This window comes from Rhinoderma darwinii, chromosome 1, assembly GCF_050947455.1.
Source record: "Rhinoderma darwinii isolate aRhiDar2 chromosome 1, aRhiDar2.hap1, whole genome shotgun sequence".
Lineage (NCBI taxonomy): Eukaryota > Metazoa > Chordata > Amphibia > Anura > Rhinodermatidae > Rhinoderma > Rhinoderma darwinii.
The window spans coordinates 35281932-35300456 of record NC_134687.1 but is presented as its reverse complement, the minus strand read 5'-3'; the positions used below and the strand labels follow the sequence as shown (position 1 = coordinate 35300456).

The 18525-nt window shown below is 40.6% G+C and overlaps 1 long non-coding RNA gene across 1 annotated transcript; it reads left to right on the top strand.

Moving 5' to 3' along the window:
* The first annotated feature begins 8035 nt into the window (after positions 1-8035).
* LOC142725544 (uncharacterized) lies at positions 8036-15755 on the top strand. The gene is made up of 3 exons (XR_012876621.1): positions 8036-8207; positions 15357-15401; positions 15534-15755. It is a non-coding gene; the product is annotated as an uncharacterized LOC142725544 (long non-coding RNA).
* Positions 15756-18525: the final 2770 nt, after the last annotated feature.

The following is an 18525-nucleotide window of genomic DNA, read 5'->3' as shown; positions in this document are numbered from 1 at the left end:
AAAGGGTACATTTTTGGAGGGCTTGTGAAAAGCCATTGCTTGTTGCTTTTACATCCATGTATGGATGAACCCCGGCAGGCATCTGCCAATAAAAAGGGTACATTTTTGGAGGGCTTGTGAAAAGCCATTGCTTGTTGCTTTTACATCCATGTATGGATGAACCCCGGCAGGCATCTGCCAATAAAAAGGGAACATTTTTTGAGGGCTTGTCAAAAGCCATTGGTTGTTGCTTTTACATCCATGTATGGAAGAACCCCGGCAGGCATCTGCCAATAAAAAGGGTCAATTTTTGGAGGGCTTGTGAAAAGCCATTGCTTGTTGCATTTACATCCATGTATGGATGAACCCCGGCAGGCATCTGCCAATAAAAAGGGTACATTTTTGGAGGGCTTGTCAAAAGCCATTTCTTCTTCTTTTACCACCTTATATGTATGAACCCTGGCAGGCATCTGCCGCCAAAAATGGTTAATTTTTGTACCTTTTTTAACAATGCATTAAGCATACAACATGCACAAGTGCAGTGTTTTCTGTTAGTTATCACCGTGTCCCATCCGTTTTCCTATAGCCATACATGTTGGCGTAACTTTGACACTAACTTTGCCTTAAAGACAGCTCAAAAGTACTTGGATACACTCATGGGTGACCTAAGAGTGTTATACAGGGCTTCTAGGGCTTTTAAACAATGTTATACACGATTTTTAGGGGCTTTCTTGTATTACAGGTTCGGTCAGAACTAGTTCAGTCCGAATCAAACTTTTTCATGAAATTCGGCGAACCTGCCGAACCGAACTTTTCATAAGTTCGCTCATCTCTAGTTACAAAGGCAGGCTCTCATTCCGCCAGTACATCCCCTCAAAGAGAGCAAAATATGGGGTTAAAATCTACAAGCTCTGAGAGAGCGGTACAGGCTACAGATCTGCCTTTAGAATCTATGAAGGCAAAGACCGTGATATTACCCACATTATTGACTCATTTACTTTCACACTGTTTTTGTAGGGAGAACCAAAAGGGAGGGTTGCTTATTGGATAATGTTTCACTGTAAAAATGCAGCAATACTGTATTTTCTGGAAAAAACTATTTTTTATTTCTTTCCACCTATTAAAAATACTCACTATAGCCCTAGATGAATATTAGCAGGACATTTATACTTGTCAAAATGACCTGCAGTACCACGGCAAATATAGCGTGGTTCCCTAAAATCAGCTCTGGCGTAAAAAGGCCTCCAAAACCCAAAATGGACTCCTTCTATGATATGCCCTATAACGGGTCCATATAATAGATTAGACAGACATATTTGGTATCGCCGTACACGGGAGAAATAGCAGAATGTGGAAAGGTTTCACTTTTACCAGTATGTCATATGGTGTTTCGAAATGGCTTAAGAAAAGTGCCACTTTTGTAAAAAAAATGCAATTGAATTTTTTTTGGCCCAAGTTTGGACAAATTCTGTAAAAAGTGTGAAGGGTTAAAACAGAAATTGAACCGCTAGAAATAGACTTTAGAGTCTGTAGAACACAATGTTTTTTTTACCATTATTTATTGGACTTCAAGTCCATTACCCATACATTAATACCATGGTGTAAAAAACTAAATTAAGACATTTTAGTGCGCAATTGAAAAAAGGGGCACTTGTGTTTTATACTATATTTCTGGTCAAAAAAAAATAAAGTCAGGTGTCCTTATGATCAGGATAAATGAAAAAATATATTTCAATACATTTGTATGATACAATTACTTTTATTTTCAAACTGTTACATTTTAAATGATGAAAAATCAAAATTTTTCTTTTATCTCTGTCTTTCCACGGCTATAAAAAAAAGTAACAAAAATTTTACCTATACATATATACCACAAAAAGGTAGCACTACATGTCCTAAGAAAACAGTGCAAAATTCACATTGATTCATAAAACACATACAGAGTTATACTGCGTTACATCTGTGAATAGCAAAACTGCGAAAATTGCTCTGGTCACTAAGGTTTAAAACACCTTTGGTATTGAGGGGTTAATAGACTACTTGGCGTGTTTTTACTTTTGACCAACTGCGCGTTGTAAAGAAAAGTGTATGACGTTGACCAATCAGTGACCAATCAGCGTCATGCACTTCTCATTGTTCCAGCCCATTGTTACAGTGTGATTGTGCAGTGAAAGAAGCTGGGCTGGAACAATGAGAAGTGTATGATGCTGATTGGTCACTGATTGGTCAGCCTCATACACTCTTCTGTACAACACCCAGTTGGTAAAAAGTAAAAACACGCCCAGTTGTCTATTAAGAAACGAATTAGCATAAATCTAAAATAGTTTATAACTTGGTCAAAAATGATCGTTTTTCAAAATAAAAACTGCTGTTCTCTACATTACAGCGCCGATCACATTATGTAGGAGATAGGGCACTTATAATGTGGTGACAGAGTCTTTTTATGCTTGATGGACATATGCCTTTTTTTTTTAACCATACTAACTATATAACTATGTAAAAATAGACACAAAGGATTCCAAAGCAAAAATTATTCAAAGGAGTAGCCACAAATTAATCTATATCTCCCTCTTTTAGAGATCAAACAGCGCTCACTCAGTTGTTTCCATATATTTCATTTATAATTATGAAGAATGACCATGTGTACACTGCTGCTTCTTTGCTGAGAATGGAGGAACAAGAACCCCCAGTCCCAGGATCGATTGTAGACCCAGCGGTTGGTCCTCCACTGATCAGACATTTATGTCACATTCAATTCTTGAAAATGCAAGAACAAGAGGAATGAAGTTGAGTTGCATGCATGGTGATGTCATGTCACGTGACCATGACAGACAATTATAGCACACCTGTGGATGCACAGTGCTGCGCATTGATTGGATGGCATGGTCATATAAAATGATGTCACTATGGACGTTACTTTCCCAGCATTCTAAACAGATGAATGACAGTGGAAAAGAAGTGTTTCGCAGCACTGGAAGTAGTCTCCTTCAAGACTGCAAGTACAGTATGTTTGAAATATTCTTATTTTCCCACAGAGGCCATAGTAAAGGTTTTCCAAAGTTCACCAGAATCTCAGAAAACCCCTCTAACAAATATATTTATGTGTATGTGCACATTTACAACTATGTATATTATTGTTTTTGGAGGTTCCCAGAACTAAAGGTATGTGAGATAAAGTACTGACATTAGAGCATACATTTTTCTGGACTTCTGGTAATTGCAGGAGTACTCCACTTTGGAAAATAATTTTTTGTTAGCGGGGTCCCCAATGATAAGCTCATTACAGAGTGTCCCGCATCAATCAGCAGAAATCTTTGGGGGAATCCAGCTGCAAGTGTTCAATTTCCCTACAGTGCCACCACAGGATGAATGAAGCATTACACAGTTCCCATTAAAATCAATGGGCAGTCCATGTAATGTACAGACATACTGGGTCCTCCAGCGACAAAGATACTCTCTGTAGCCACTTTCTGCATTGGCTAATAGATGAGAGTTCAGAATAGGGGATCTTTCTCTATTAACTCAATGAATTAGTTGCCTAAGGCTGGGTTCACACGAGCATGTTACGTCCGTAAAGGACGGAACGTATTTCGGCCGCAAGTCCCGGACCGAACACACTGCAGGGAGCCGGGCTCCTAGCAACATAGTTATGTACGATGCTAGGAGTCCCTGCCTCGCTGCAGGACAACTGTCCCGTACTGTAATCATGTTTTCAGTACGGGACAGTAGTTCCACGGAGAGGCAGGGACTCCTAGCGTCGTACAAAACTATGATGCTAGTAGCCCGGCTCCCTGCAGTGTGTTCGGTCCGGGACTTGCGGCCTAAATACGTTCCGTCCTTTACGGACGTAACATGCTCGTGTCAACCCAGCATATAGAGTATTTGAAAATGGGTTTTCTAAGTCTGAAAACTGTTTTATAGAAAAATACCGTCAGCCTCTCTCCAAACTGAAATAGCTGATAACAAGGAACAATAGATTGCATAGTACACATAGATAGACTGGAAGTTAAGGGTACTATTATATGGGCCGTGAAAACGAGCGCCAATCAACGAGCTTGTTTATCTGTGCTCGTTTGCTCTTTTCACACAGTGCAATGATTGTTTATTAATGGGGATGATTACTATGATCGTTCGTCCCCATATATTTTAATCATGTCGGCAGCGCATCTCCTGTTTACACAGGGGGATGTGCTGCCGACAACGATGATTTGTAATGCTGCATAAAAGAGCAGATCAGCTGATGAACGAGCGTTTGTTCGTTCATTGGCAGATTGTTGCCCTGATTACAAAGGGCACTAAAGGGGAACGAGCGTTCATATGTACGCTCGTTTGCCTGATCATTGACCTGTGTAGTAGGGCCTTAAGTGTCCCATTATATTTGTTGTGTTGATGAACTGTATTTTTGGATTACAGACAACTTCATCGTTTGAGAAAGGCCATTTTTTCCATGACTGTTTGTGATCAATTTTATACAACCAGAGATTTTTCATGGTTTCATGAGACTTTATATTTGAAAACAACAATATCCACGTACACTGTTTTATGTGCGTCAAGAATTTACACTCACACACACACACATGTTTTGCACTACTTTAAGCAGCAGACGGATGGTGACAGCAGTCTTCTAAACTCTAAGGGATTCTCACTTTGATCCTCTTTATGTCGGATCATGGTTAAAGCATAAAGCGCATAACAGACTTTTTTTAATCAGCTTCAGCAGCCTTCTAAATCAGTTTCGATATATCTGATCTTCAAAAGAATGATCAAGTTCATTGCATTAAAAAGGAAGATTCAAAAGGATAGGGAAAAACCAAAAGGTAGTATATGAATAAGTAATTTAACTTGAGAAGGGCTCGGCTGCAATACCAAACACAACCCATGGACAAGAGTGGCGCTGTTGCTTTTAAAAAAGCAGGCCCTTTTTCTAGTCTCAGACAACCTCGGTAATTAACCAGAATTAAATGAAGGACAACGTCCAGACAAAAAAGTAATTGGATGGAGTTTGAGCATTGCCTTCATCTCCAGAGATTCAAGATCAAGAGTGACATTACAGGCAAGCCAATGGTCTCAGCACAATTGTGCATGGTTGACTAAACTGGGTGCCGTAATCATCCTACAGTAGTGCTCCCTTTAAAACAATATAGCTGAGACAAAAACTCTTTTTTCCCTCCATCTCCTCATCTTTTTCTGCCCTTTATTTCCCATTTTCTTTTACTACTAACTCTCCACTCCTCTTAGTTGGAGTACCCATCATTTCTATCCTTGGCCCACTTTTAGTTGACAAGCTTTTCACATTCTTTGGCTTTCAATTCAATCTACATGCAAACACCTGTTTATATTGGGCCTTACTCAAAAACTTTCCAGTACAATAAATAGCTAATTACTGTATCTTTTCTCCCCTCCGATATAAAACTACTTCATGACATTCATATATATAAATGATAGTGTCATTTTCCCAAACACCACCAGTCAGTTTGCACAATATCTCTATGATGCACCCAAGAGACTAATATAGTCTTTGTTGGCAGCACTGTAATCCACCTGCTTGTCTAATGCAATGGCTTTCTACCAACTAGACTAAGCTCTATAGTCCATCATGAATTATTGTAATGTCCGTGGTCGCTGACCATGAACTCCTCCCATCCTGGTGACACCTTTCTCTCCAGAAATGCCAGCACATGCGGCCGTCCTGTTCCGCAGTGACCACTAGGGGGGCGTGCGATCTCAGTTCAGCCTCAAAGAGCCTGAGTGCTCACATGTGTGAGATTGAGCTGATTGCTCCCAGATTGCCCTGGACTATAAGAAGGGGCCTGCCACTTCCTGCATTGCCTGAGCATTGTTTGTACCTACCTGTGTCTGTCTCTGCAAATTGTCCCTTGAGTGTTTTCCTGTTCCAGTGTTCCTGTTATTGCTACCTGTATCCTGTATCCCGTGCTAGCTTGCTTTAGTGGCGTGTAGAGTTGGAGTCATGTTGTGCTGTATACTGCTCCTGTCTTGTTACACCAGGCCTGGTGTGTGGCTGCTGCCAAGGTCCCATCCGAGCCTATCCTGCTACTGTCTGAAGTTACCACAGGTACACCTATATGAACTATAGACTTTGACTTGTATCCTGTTAGCCAGCTGCCATACCGCCAAGGCAGTACGGCCCAGTGGGTCCACAATACCCACAGATTGTGACAATTATGCTCCTAGACTCATCTGTCCCTTCCAATACAACCAATCTACAACCTCTTTTTGCCGATCCCTTCAATGGCTTCTGATGAATCTAAGAATAGCATACAAACTTTGCCATTAAAGTTACCCTCAGTGTCAAAATATAGCATCGTTAAAGGGTCCATGAGCTGAGATTTCCTGTTTGATTTTAGCTCAGGGATCTTTAGATTTCTTGATCGTATACTTCAAACTGTGTTTCTAACTCTATCAGACTTTCCAATTCCTTAGAGGGGTGGTTTCATCAAGACAAACCCTTTTTGAATTAATTCTGAGACTGTGTGCATATATAACCACCTAACCGAGTATAGAATAGAAGTACAAACAATATTACCAACACCAAATTTCTTTAGAATGTGGGGTTGACTCGGGGGTTGGCCACAGCTTTACTTTGAAAATAATTAGATTCATTTTAATATAAAATAACTTTATCTATAAATAACATTATCCAAAAACTCAATGACCTAAACCAGAGGTCAACAAAACCTGAATGCCAGTCTATCCCTAAGGGCATGTAGGTAATAAACTAAAACCCCCGCCAGCTGTGACATAAACAAACATGACAAATCAAGCATTGCACATGGAACAAAACCAAAATGGAAAATAAAAGCAGTATTTAGGTTTTTATTTTAGTTTTTTTTTGATAATGCGCTTATGATCCATGAGCAGGGACTGAAGCCAGGCGCTCCACCCCGCAACAATAGCAGTGCGGATCGCACTAACTAGCTCCTCCTGGTCCATCACGGAAATGTTCACAGCCAAAGAGGAAGTACAGGGAGAGCAATAAGGTTATAAGCTCCACCCCTATTAGCATAACCACCCCCCCCCCTTCCCACTCATAGGCTTACATTCAAGCCTGGGAACCGAGAGAGAAAAGAGGGGTAAGAGGGGGATCAGCCCTGCACTTCTCCTTCCTACAGAAACTAAGTTAACCCCTACCTGGCAACAGTCCCAGGCTCAGCGGCTAAATCGCCTGTGAGCCTATGATCACCTGATCACAACAGGCCTAGCTTAAAGGGGTTGTCCCACAAAAACTATCATCTATCCACAGGACCAATAGGACCGCCAGCGATCACAAAACGTTGCAATTATTATGTTCATGTTATAATTGAATGTTAAATATGCCTGTATTTGTGCTCTGTATTCCTCCATATAGATGTTGTTAAAACAAGAACAGATATTGAAAGATCTGTTTTGAGAAAGTGTTGTTTTTTTTCAATGTCCAAACCTATAAGCTAAAAAAAATATATGGAGAAAACGCAAGCCAAAAATACAACTCATATGTACGCGTGTGTGTGTTGGCCTAGGCTAAATGTAATAGAAAACCCTTTGATGGGGACAAGTGCCACATATGAGACCCCCACAATATGTCAGGTAGACCACTGATGTATAGTACGATGAAACAATATATTAGTATCTTAAAAATAAACTATAAGTAATAAAAAGTAAAAAAAAAAAACACAACAATCTGCATATACAACTTCTTGGCAACAGATTACAGTCGATTTATTTATATTTTATTATGGAGATCAAGAGAAATATAGAAATGTGCAAATCCCCAAAATACAACCTTTCTATTACCTTAAAGTGAAATGTGGGGCAATTTACAAACCAGGTTATTTACTTGATGTCAAGGGTTTCTCTAAAAGTCTGTTTTGGATAATTCTTGCAGTGTAAATTACATGTGTGCTACAGATATTGCAACCACTGCTGCAAATAACGGAGATGGAAGCAACAAGTGTCATTTCAAGCCCCCCCCCCCCCTTTATGACATCAGTCAGTTCTATGCAGTTATTTTCTAAAGCTGCAGAGCACTGATGTCATAACTTGCCCCGCTCTATGATGGAGCCCGGTCATGACACATGTTGCTTCCAGTGATGTGCAGCAGAGTTTGTTATTTTGGTGGCACGAAGGCAATTTACATGGCAAGGAACACCTGCAGGACTGGTTTTTGGGGGACAAAAGATTTCCATTGACAATCAGCAGAATTGTGAATGCAGCTCTGGACTATAATAAAGGTAATATCTTAGGACTAGTACAAGTTAACTAATGTAATGTATTTACTAAGTTACCCATTTTTTTTATATCGATTACATTGCTTGTCTAGTCCAATGTTACTCTGTGTTATAAACCAGGTAGCCCATAGCTAAAATAAATTACCTCAAAACACCCGAAACATTTTGCTACAAATTAAAAGCACAGGCAGTGCAATTACTTCTAGAGAAATGGCATGTTACCCCTTGGATACACTTACCACAAGGTCTAGTCTTATGTAACTAAAGCTTAATCGCTATATAATGTGACTTTCCATTTTACCTTGTTGCTCAGTTTGTGTGTCAGTTCCAAACATTCTTATTTACATCAAGAGGCCAAAATCCTACACAGATATACTTCTCATGACTGAGAGATGTATCTTTACGTTTTTGGTGTCACCATGTCCTGGCTGTTGATGTTATAAGATGTGGCCCTCAGCAAGATGGTGGTTCAAAGGGCCGCTGCAGGTGTATTGCGGCAAACATGGAATGAAGCAGGACATTGGTTACAAAACTCAACTTTATTAGACCTCAGTTATCAGCACTACCGGTTGAAGTAGGAAAATATAAGAGTTCCTCTCAAAATGAGAGCCTTACAGATTAGGCCCAGTCCAGGAAAATGGCGATAGCTGATGGCTTGTCTGTTCCTGACAGTGTCAAGTGTGTTCCTCTCTGATGCAGGGGTTGGTCCGGCAATAAATGACCTAGTAGGCTGCAAATGGCTGTCTGTGGGAAGAGTCCTGCCAGTACCCACCACTGCTCACATGACTCACGCCACCACGGGGAGGTGCCTACTCATCTCCCATAACTCACCCCAGAACCTCTGCCACCAGCTCAACGAAAAGTTCCATCACCAGTTACAGCTAAACACCGCTCTCCAACACCTCTGTGCTGTGGATTTGTGTTGCTGATATCTGTATGTCACAGGGGTACATGAATGAGTGCCCAAGTTACATATAGAGAGACCTCTCTGCTTTGGCTAATACAGGGAATGCTGAGAAGGACACCCGCTCTTTGCTGTCCCTATGACCAGACCCTTAAAATATGGTTCTGGACTGAACCAAATCAAGATCCTTGCTCAAATCAGGTAGTTTTTACTATCATGGGAGCTATACTATATAGAGCATATGTCTATCATAAAAACTTCAACCAGTATAACATCGTCATGTATGAGCATAAAGCTTCACAGAATGTAAATCCCATTCAATAAGTTTTCACTTTCACTACTATTTCTCTCCTTGCATATAAATTAGATATTAATCAGAAAATAATACTTAGAGGTTTTAGATGTTACAACGGCAACATGGGGAGCAGATGGTGTAATACAATACCATCAGTCCATGCAACATGAATAGTAGATGCTTTAAAGAGATTGAAATTTGTAAAGGACATGTATAAAACAAGCACATATAAATATAACATGCATATTTTAACCACTTGTAGCCCATGTTTCTCCTGGGCAGTCATAACATTTGTATAAAAGCAATGCATTTAGATGAGTTTGTGAATCTTGGGTCGTACTAGTCATTTATAGGCGGCAGTTCTTTATGTGTAAGTTGTATTGCAGAACTGTAGGGGGAAATATAAGAAAACTTTAGACTGATGGGTATGAATCATGTCTTGTGGCTGTCTTTTCAAAAGAGATAAAAAATGGGACGTGATTAATTTATAAGCTTGCTGCAATGGGACATCCAAGAAGCCTGGAATTAATCTGTACTTTACTTCAAAGTTTTCATGCTACGGGGCTTGTATATGTGCAAACTCTAGTCATATTTACACATGGTTGGAATTTGCTTCCTTTCTCTTAAAGGGGTATTCCAGCAGATAACATATATCTCCTATGCAATGGATGAATGATAAATATTAGATTGGTGGGGCTAGTGGGTCAAAATACGAAACATAGAAATTATTAAAAAAAATAATATATATATATTTAAAAAACACCTTAAAAAGAAAAAAAATGACTGCCTACTCAAACTGTACCCCTAACCATAACCAATAAAAAAACAATATCTGCATAAAAAACAAAAAAATGAAGTAAAAAAACAAAAACACCTACCCACAACTGTACCCATAACCTGTAACCAGCACTGACCACCCAAAACTATACATATGATGAATTAAAATGTTCAAAATAAAATAATATACCCATTTTAATACTTTTTTTAGTGAGAATTTTTAGATTGGCTTCAGAATCCTCCTACGATGAGCTGATTATACCAGGGAAAGATGTAGAGATTCATACAATGTAGTAATATATACCATTCCCCTGAATGGCCGACCATGTAATACATGGACGGGTCAGGTTATATAAATATATGAATGGCGCATACAAAAAATATGGTGAAATCCTGTTCCATGTAAAACCCCCTCAAAAAACAAGGGGGCACTCCCTCCGTCTGGAGAAAAAAAGGTTCAACCTGCAGAGGCGACAAGGCTTCTTTACTGTGAGAACTGTGAATCTATGGAATAGCCTACCGCAGGAGCTGGTCACAGCAGGGACAGTAGATGGCTTTAAAAAAGGGTTAGATAATTTCCTAGAACAAAAAAATATTAACTGCTATGTGTAGAAATTTTTTACTTCCCCTTTCCCATCCCACTTCCCCTTTCCCATCCCTTGGTTGAACTTGATTGACATGTGTCTTTTTTCAACCGTACAAACTATGTAACTATGTAACTATGTAACTATGTTACTATGTAAGGTTCACCAGAATGAGGGTTGTTTTTTATTGGCTGTCTGCCCCGGCTAAAAGGGTGGACTAAGTGCCTCCTTCTTATGATATCTAAATGCTGTAATAGGGCATATGGAAAGGGGTTGTGACATGAGACAAACCCTTTTAGGTGTTAACACAATGAATAAACCATGGAACCCCAAAGAGTTAAATGACAAAATAAGCTGTGATATACTTCTATGACAACAAAATGAAATCATGCCAAATTATGGAAAATTCTATATCGTAATTATGAATTTAGAGATTAGGGGAATTAAAAACTGTTGTGCTCTTATCAGCAACCATAGCCAATTCCCGATAGAATATTGCAAGTAATTCTTCTGCCCCTTTTACCAGACTTCTACCTTGCAGTTCGTAAATAACTTTTTTCCTCAGTTGTTGAGTTTGCAGTTTCTGAGCTGCTGCTGGACTCGTGTTATAAACTTGGCGCATCTGCCAAATGTTGCTGCAGACGTTAAGATTTGTATTTTAATCAAACCTGTCATATTGCCATGACAACCTCTAATTTGTTGAAGCGGTATCTAAGCGTGATGTCTGGTGGGCACGATTAATAATATTTGCTGACTTGTGACTTTGATAGAGGTGTCTATCTATTTTTTTTTTATAGAAAATACAATATTTTGAAAATTGCAATTCAATATTTTTTTTTGGATGTATAATTTACAAGTGTTTTATTTGTTAATACTATTGTGTGTGAGTTATGCCCAATATGTATGATTAGAGCTGAACAAATCCTTTGAAATAATGTTTTAGCTAATTTTCGACAAATCCGATCCACCGATTCCCAGCACATATGGGTTTGTTTATCTAGAGCCTTATAAAATGGTTGCCTAATAGAGAAATTGTTCCTTGAGCACTAATAGGTCATATAGACATCATAAATGGGGGAGGGGTCCCCACTTGGTTCCACCCTCTATAAGCCAGGGTGGAGAGCTACTAATTAAAACGGGTCTTGCTCTGGTTGAACTATCCCAACCATGTATTACATAATCATCCATTTATGTTTATAACCGGCATGTAAGGCCAAGGCCACACCTAGACTTTTTTTTAGCGCTACGGATTATTTTAACTATTGCGTGACAGCCGCAGTCCAAATAAATACATTGAGTTGCATGCAATCTTGTGGACTGCAGCTGTCACTCAAGAATTAAAATCAATCAGTAGTACTACACCGTACTTTGCCCGCTGATCATTGGGCCTCCTTCAATTCAAACAAGTTGGTGGCAATGAAACAATCCTTAAGGTTAGGCTCCCAAGTTGCGGCGGCTATATGCGGAGGAAACAACGCCCAGATGTGGCAGCCAATGGCCACACGATTTTGCCAGTAATACCACAATGTTACTGGCAATAACGTGAGGACATTAGCTACTGCATGTGGCCGTAGTTTTGTCTGTATGTGGTCGCCTATGTGGCAGCGCACCTATTAAATCATGGTATGTTAATCTTTCATGACCAGGGATATTTTTGGCCTTTATGCCCAGAGCAAAATTTCACCTTTTTGAATTCTGAATTCTAAATGTAATTTTTTTGTTGTTGTTTCTTAGTCTAACCCTAAATATTTAGCTTTTTTTTTTTGCGTCACAGATGGGACTTTCTTATTTATTATTTAAATTGAATACAGTATTAATACATTTGGCAGGTCTTTTTTAGAGATTAGTGGTCAGAAACTGGGAAAAAATAGGTTTTCCTCATTTTTTTCATGCTATTTTAGCTTTGAAAGTATCTTTTTTACCTTAGGTTTAGACACAGCATCTATACATGGGTGATAATCATTCGAAATCAGAGATTTTTTGTAAAAGCGTAAATGCAGCTAGGGTCAAAGTAGAACAGACTAAAATTGGTGTCCGGGGATAATTATTTTGTGTTTAGCGGAACAAACATTCTGCCTGACAGGAATATATTAATGCCTGAGCACCTGATGCACCTGCAAAAAGCCCTTATATCACGCAGAATGTCTAAAATTGTGACCGTGTGGGTTCGGAGTGGTGTGCACTTTTTTGGGGAAAGCGAGCACTTTTGATTTAAGGGATTGACAGGGATTTCATGGTAACAGGCCATTAGATCACTGTTTCTAGTGATTTGTATAGCCAGACATGCAGAGAAGACGCAGATCACATCTTTACTGCGAGCCTCCATGTCCCATCTGCATTACTGATGTCACTGGGTTCCCTAGCTACAACCCAAATGCAGAAGCTGGGAGCATTGTGTTGAGGATGTTTTTGTGACAGAGAACTGATTATTTCAGATCTCCGTCACAGTACAAGATCTGGCTGTTTGTGGGACAGCCCGATCTTGCCGATGGCACTGTGTGCGGGAGCCGACAGTGCCATCAAACTCAGCACATAAATGAATGGGCTTCTGGCACAGGGACCATTCCTTTAGCCTGTTAATTTTTGTTGTGTTAGCAGGAAGGGGTTAATTATACTGGGGTCTAGGGGTGAGGGGGTGGGACTACTTGTTTGATCCTTCTGTTTCCTGACAATCCAGTAAATTATATTTGGCAAGTGTGGTGAAAGACAGCGCCTGAAAGAGACCTCTCCATAGTTCTGACCTCCAGGAATGTGTGTGTTAATAAGACTGTCCAGATTTGAGTAGATTTGACCCATTCTCCATGATTTGCTTCTCCAAATAGTGATTAATCAATTGGACCAATCTGTCAGCTCTCTGACAAGAATAATGACTCAGGGGCACCTGGCAGTGCGTTCTATGATGTCACAGATAAAAAAAAAAAGGCTTTTTATACCCAGCACTAGAATTAAACAGAATTTGTATTGTTTCACTGAACTGTGCTTGTGTCTCATATGAAAAAATCATGAAATGCTGCATGTTACTAGCAGCAAAATGCCACTAATAATAGGGTATAATTGGCACGCTGCACAGTCTGAAAAATGAAAAATTAGAACAAAACCAAATAAAAAAATATATGTTTTGGGGAGATGGAAAAAAACAACAAAGAAGAGGTATATGGCTGGATGGGAATCTAGTGATAGTTTGACTAGACCAGACCACTCATTGATGTTTAGAAGGGCTCAGCGCCAATTTACCAAATTGAGAGAGAAGGTTAGTGTGGCACTTTGGTAAGTTCACTACTTCTTTGTTAGCTAGTGAGCGGGAGCCCTGTGCATTTTCATGGGTAGGAAAAGTGGAGAAATCCTAGGACAACATCTGCATGGAGTTTGTATGTTCTCCCCGTGTTTGCGTGGGTTTCCTACAGGTACTCCGGTTTCCTCCCACACCCCAAAAACATACCAATAGGGAATTTAGATTGTGATAAATAAATAAGTTAGGGAAGGACCAATTACAAAACTCCATAAAAGAGCTCATTGCAAAAATAAAAATGGTGCTCCTTTATGGTGTTGGTTTGTACCACCAAACCTCCCATTGATGGTTAGGAGTGTCCAGTTCTTGTTTAAATGAAGAAAGAAGAGATGTGAGGCCATGGGTCGTTTCACACACTTTAATATTTACTAGTGCTGTGATGCCTATTCAGACATGGAGTTCTGTGTATTTTCATAAAGGCGAAAATCTTAAGCTGGGACACTACCTTTTTTCAGGCTCCATAGCAAGCCCTTACCTGAAAAACGTGAATACAGTACCACAACAAACACATCTTTACTAGGCCCAGTTCAGCTTATCCATTGCCAAAAACACAATGGCATAGCTATGGGGGAGTAGCAGACCGGCCATGTGCCATGGGTACGGGGAGCACCAATACCACGTTACTAAAGCCAGGGCAATTGGCACAGTGCTAAAGCAGCAAATGTAATATTTGCCAAAGGACTTTAAAAAAAGCTTAAAATGAAAAAAAAAAAGTTACAAAATATTTTCAAACTACTATGATTGCAATTTATGACTCCAAAATATTTTGCTTTCTTTTATAGCAGGTTCTTAAAGTGATACATTTGGGCCTTGGAGTCATTTTTTTCCATTTGAAATATTCATAAATATGCAGTGCACACTGGTGGAGATCTCTTACTTGTTATAATCTAGATTACATTCTCCTCATATTTTCTAAAGTGTGCTAATAAATTCGCTCGGCTGTGACAAGTTTGTAATGAGTTGTGGAGAACATTTACACCTTCTATGTCAAGACGTCAATAATTTATTTTAACTGATAGGGAAGATAATAACTTTCACTGAAATATGCTGTGGTCTCAGAAATCAATAGTGAACATGATTTACAACCTGCTCCATCTAACAGAGATGTTTGTATGTAATCTGAAGTCGTATGTTGTTTATAGGTAAATCTTTTATATTTACTTTTTTTATGTCTACTCATCCAGATTTAGTATTTTTGTCATTTAGTATTTTGTTCCTGGTCTACTCTCTTTGTTACCGATTTCTAATAATCTGTCTGTGCACTTGGCAGTTACTAAAATGTCATTATTGATTTGTTCTACAGGTTTTTGTGGTTGATGTACTTCAAGTTACATATGTCCTGGTGCCGGTTAGTTCATATATTATCTCATTCCATCTCTATTAAAATATAAAAAGCGTTATCCAGCTGCAGAAAATGATATGCAAATGAGCTAATTGCACAATATTAAGTGATTTACTAATGTACTTCTTCTTTCTGTAGGTCACCGATTCTCCTATTAAGAACATGGTCTTGTGTCCCTGGAAGTCCAGGAGTTCTTTCTGCTTTGATGATGCATCGACACAGATTCACACGACCGAGAGTTGTCTTACCCTCCTTTTGTGTTGGCGCGTCATCGTTCGCGCAGCTCTCTACACTAGTCTCCACCTGGATTCTACAGTCAGTTCCAGATATAGGTGCGGGTCTCTGAGCTGGGACTCGCATCTATCAGACATTTTTAGCATTTCCTGTGAATATGCCATAAATATCTTAGATGGGAAAACTCCTTTAATACATTAGAGTGAAATCCAGTGACTCACCGGTGACGTCTTGTCAGATTGGAGTCGCTAACTTTTCCTTTTCTTCTTCATCCGGTTCAGAGTGCCCTGACGCCTTCTCCCGACTACGAATCGTCTCTACAGTATTTTCAACACAAACATCTTTGGCTTTTCGCTTTTCTAGCACCTCCCCACGCTCTACAAAAACCTTACTATTTATAGTGCCCCAGATGACAATAATGCCCCCTCGGTGCCACACACTATAATAGTATCCTTCTTTAGGCCCCACACAGTAATAGTGCCACACACAGCCTCCTATAGATAGTGCCACACACAGCCCCCTCTTGTAGATAGTGCCACACAGCCCCTCTTGTAAATAGTGTCACGCAGCCCCCCTCTTTCTTGTAGATAGTGCCACAGTGCCACCTCTTGTAGATAGTGCCACACAGAGCCCCCCTCTTGTAGATAGTGCCATACAGCCCCCCTCTTGTAGATAGTGCCACAGAGCCCCCCATTGTAGACAGTGCCACACAGCCCCCCATTGTATATAGTGCCAAACAGCCTCACCTCTTGTAGATAGTGCCACAGCCCCCTCCTCCCACTGTAGATAGTGTTACACAGCCTCCACTCTTGTAGATAGAGCCACACAGCCCCCCCCTCTTGTAGAAAATGCCACACACAGCCCCCACTGTAGACAGTGCCACACAGCCCCCACTGTACAAAGTGACACGCAGCCCCCCACTGTACATAGTGCCACACAGACGCCCACCTTGTACATAGTGCCACACAGCCCCGCAAACAAAAAATTGTGACGGACGGAGCTGCTCAGAGATGGGACCCTTGTGTTGGCCAGGGTGATGCAGTGAAGTTATCGCGCCATCCTATGCAGGGATTCTTCCCAGCAGCTTATAGGCTGCAGGCCTTGTGTGGCCTGCAGCCTATAGTATTCAATTGTATCTGCGTCCTAAGGATGTGGCATTTGTATTGAATGTGGCAGTCGCTAGCATTGGGGCTCCCCAGTGCTAACAACACCACTGGGAATGAGGGTGCCCGTGGCGCACAGCACATAACATTTATAACATAAATGTTATGTGCCAAGTGGCCCTGCCTACAAGACTAAGCACCGTGGCAGGGAGACAATATCTCTCTGCTCAGCTGCAGGATAAAAGCAGCTAGCTGCCTGGGCACACCGGAGGATTCTCCAGTGGGCCAGTCTGACGCTGATAGTACCAAAAAAAATAAAACATACTTTGTTTTAAGTCAAATGCACTTAACAGAGTTCACCTGTGGCAGCACTAGTCCAAGTTTTTAAGATAAAGAGATGAAAAAAAACACGGCTAGTCTGCAATCCAAAAATCAAACTAATCCTTTGTACTACAAAGATAGTCCTTCACAGGAATATGGACTTTGGACAGGAAATCCCCAGGTTGTGTCTCCAGAGTAGTCTCTAATAGAAACTTCTAACGTCTTGCAGCTGATGCAACATGATTTCATGCAACACGATAAGACAGATACATGTCAGTGTACGAAACGACACACAAGCAGTAGATAAACACCAGGAGCATGGTCATGTGGCTACATGTGAGACTGGCTAACAGAGGCAGTTCAGCTACAGACTGTGCATTAGTAAGTGACTGATCTTACTGCAATTAAACCATTTGCCTACAATTTTATAGACTGGAATACACATGAGGGGGACAACAGATGTAGCTGTAAATCTTATACTGTCAATAGCTTGTATTGCAATTCTGAGATAAGCACATATGGACCATTAATTGAGGTCCACGCGTCTTCATTATTGATGAGGGACAACGACTACACTATTAATGGGGGAACATGGACAGAATTTTATCTAGTGGAAGCAAACAATGTGTTCATACTGAATGACAACAAGCAGAGATCTTGAAAACTGTGAGGAATTAATACAGAAAATATATTGGAAAATGTTATAACTTTTAATTATACAAAAACTTATATTTATTTGCTGAAACCCGGACAACCCCTTAAAAGCTATCCTCTGCTTTTTATCATTTTCATGTAATTTCTTAGGCCCAAAATTCTGTGCTGATTAATTTCTTAATATATGTTTATAGTAGTTGATCCTCTGTTCTTGCTGATACAAAGATCAAAATCTCTGCATAGACATAGAATTAAAAGATAACTGTAATGGCAGGAAGGAGGTGAAGGGAAAGTGAGCCCTAATCTACCCACCGCCCTGTCCCTGCCTACTTGCAACGACCCGCCCTAGGCGACGAGGTACAACTGGGCGGCGGTCCCTACGCTGTCTAAGTGCACAGGAAAACAAACAGGGAACACGCAAGGGAAGGGGCAGGAGCCACGGAACGCCACGAGGAAACGGAGCGGCGAACGAACAGTCAGGACCAGGACGAAGTGAGTACACCCGAGCGGGCACGGAGACAGAAGCAAGCCAGGGGCAAAGCAAAGCAGGTCAAGCAGAACTGCAGCAAGGCAGAAGCACGGCAGAAGCAGGCTGGAGCAAGCAGCAGTGGGGCCAGGAATCCAAAAGAATTACAAGCACTGAGAGAGAGAACAGGGCAGGTAATAAAGGACAGGGTGCGGAGCTAACTCCGACAGACCAGGCCGCGATAGGCTCTCCCACTCCTGAGCCTGCCACCCTGGTTGGTGGGAGATGGTGTCAGTCGAACAGGTCTGGCCTCAGGTGTGGATTGATTAATCCCAGGAGTATACCTAGATGA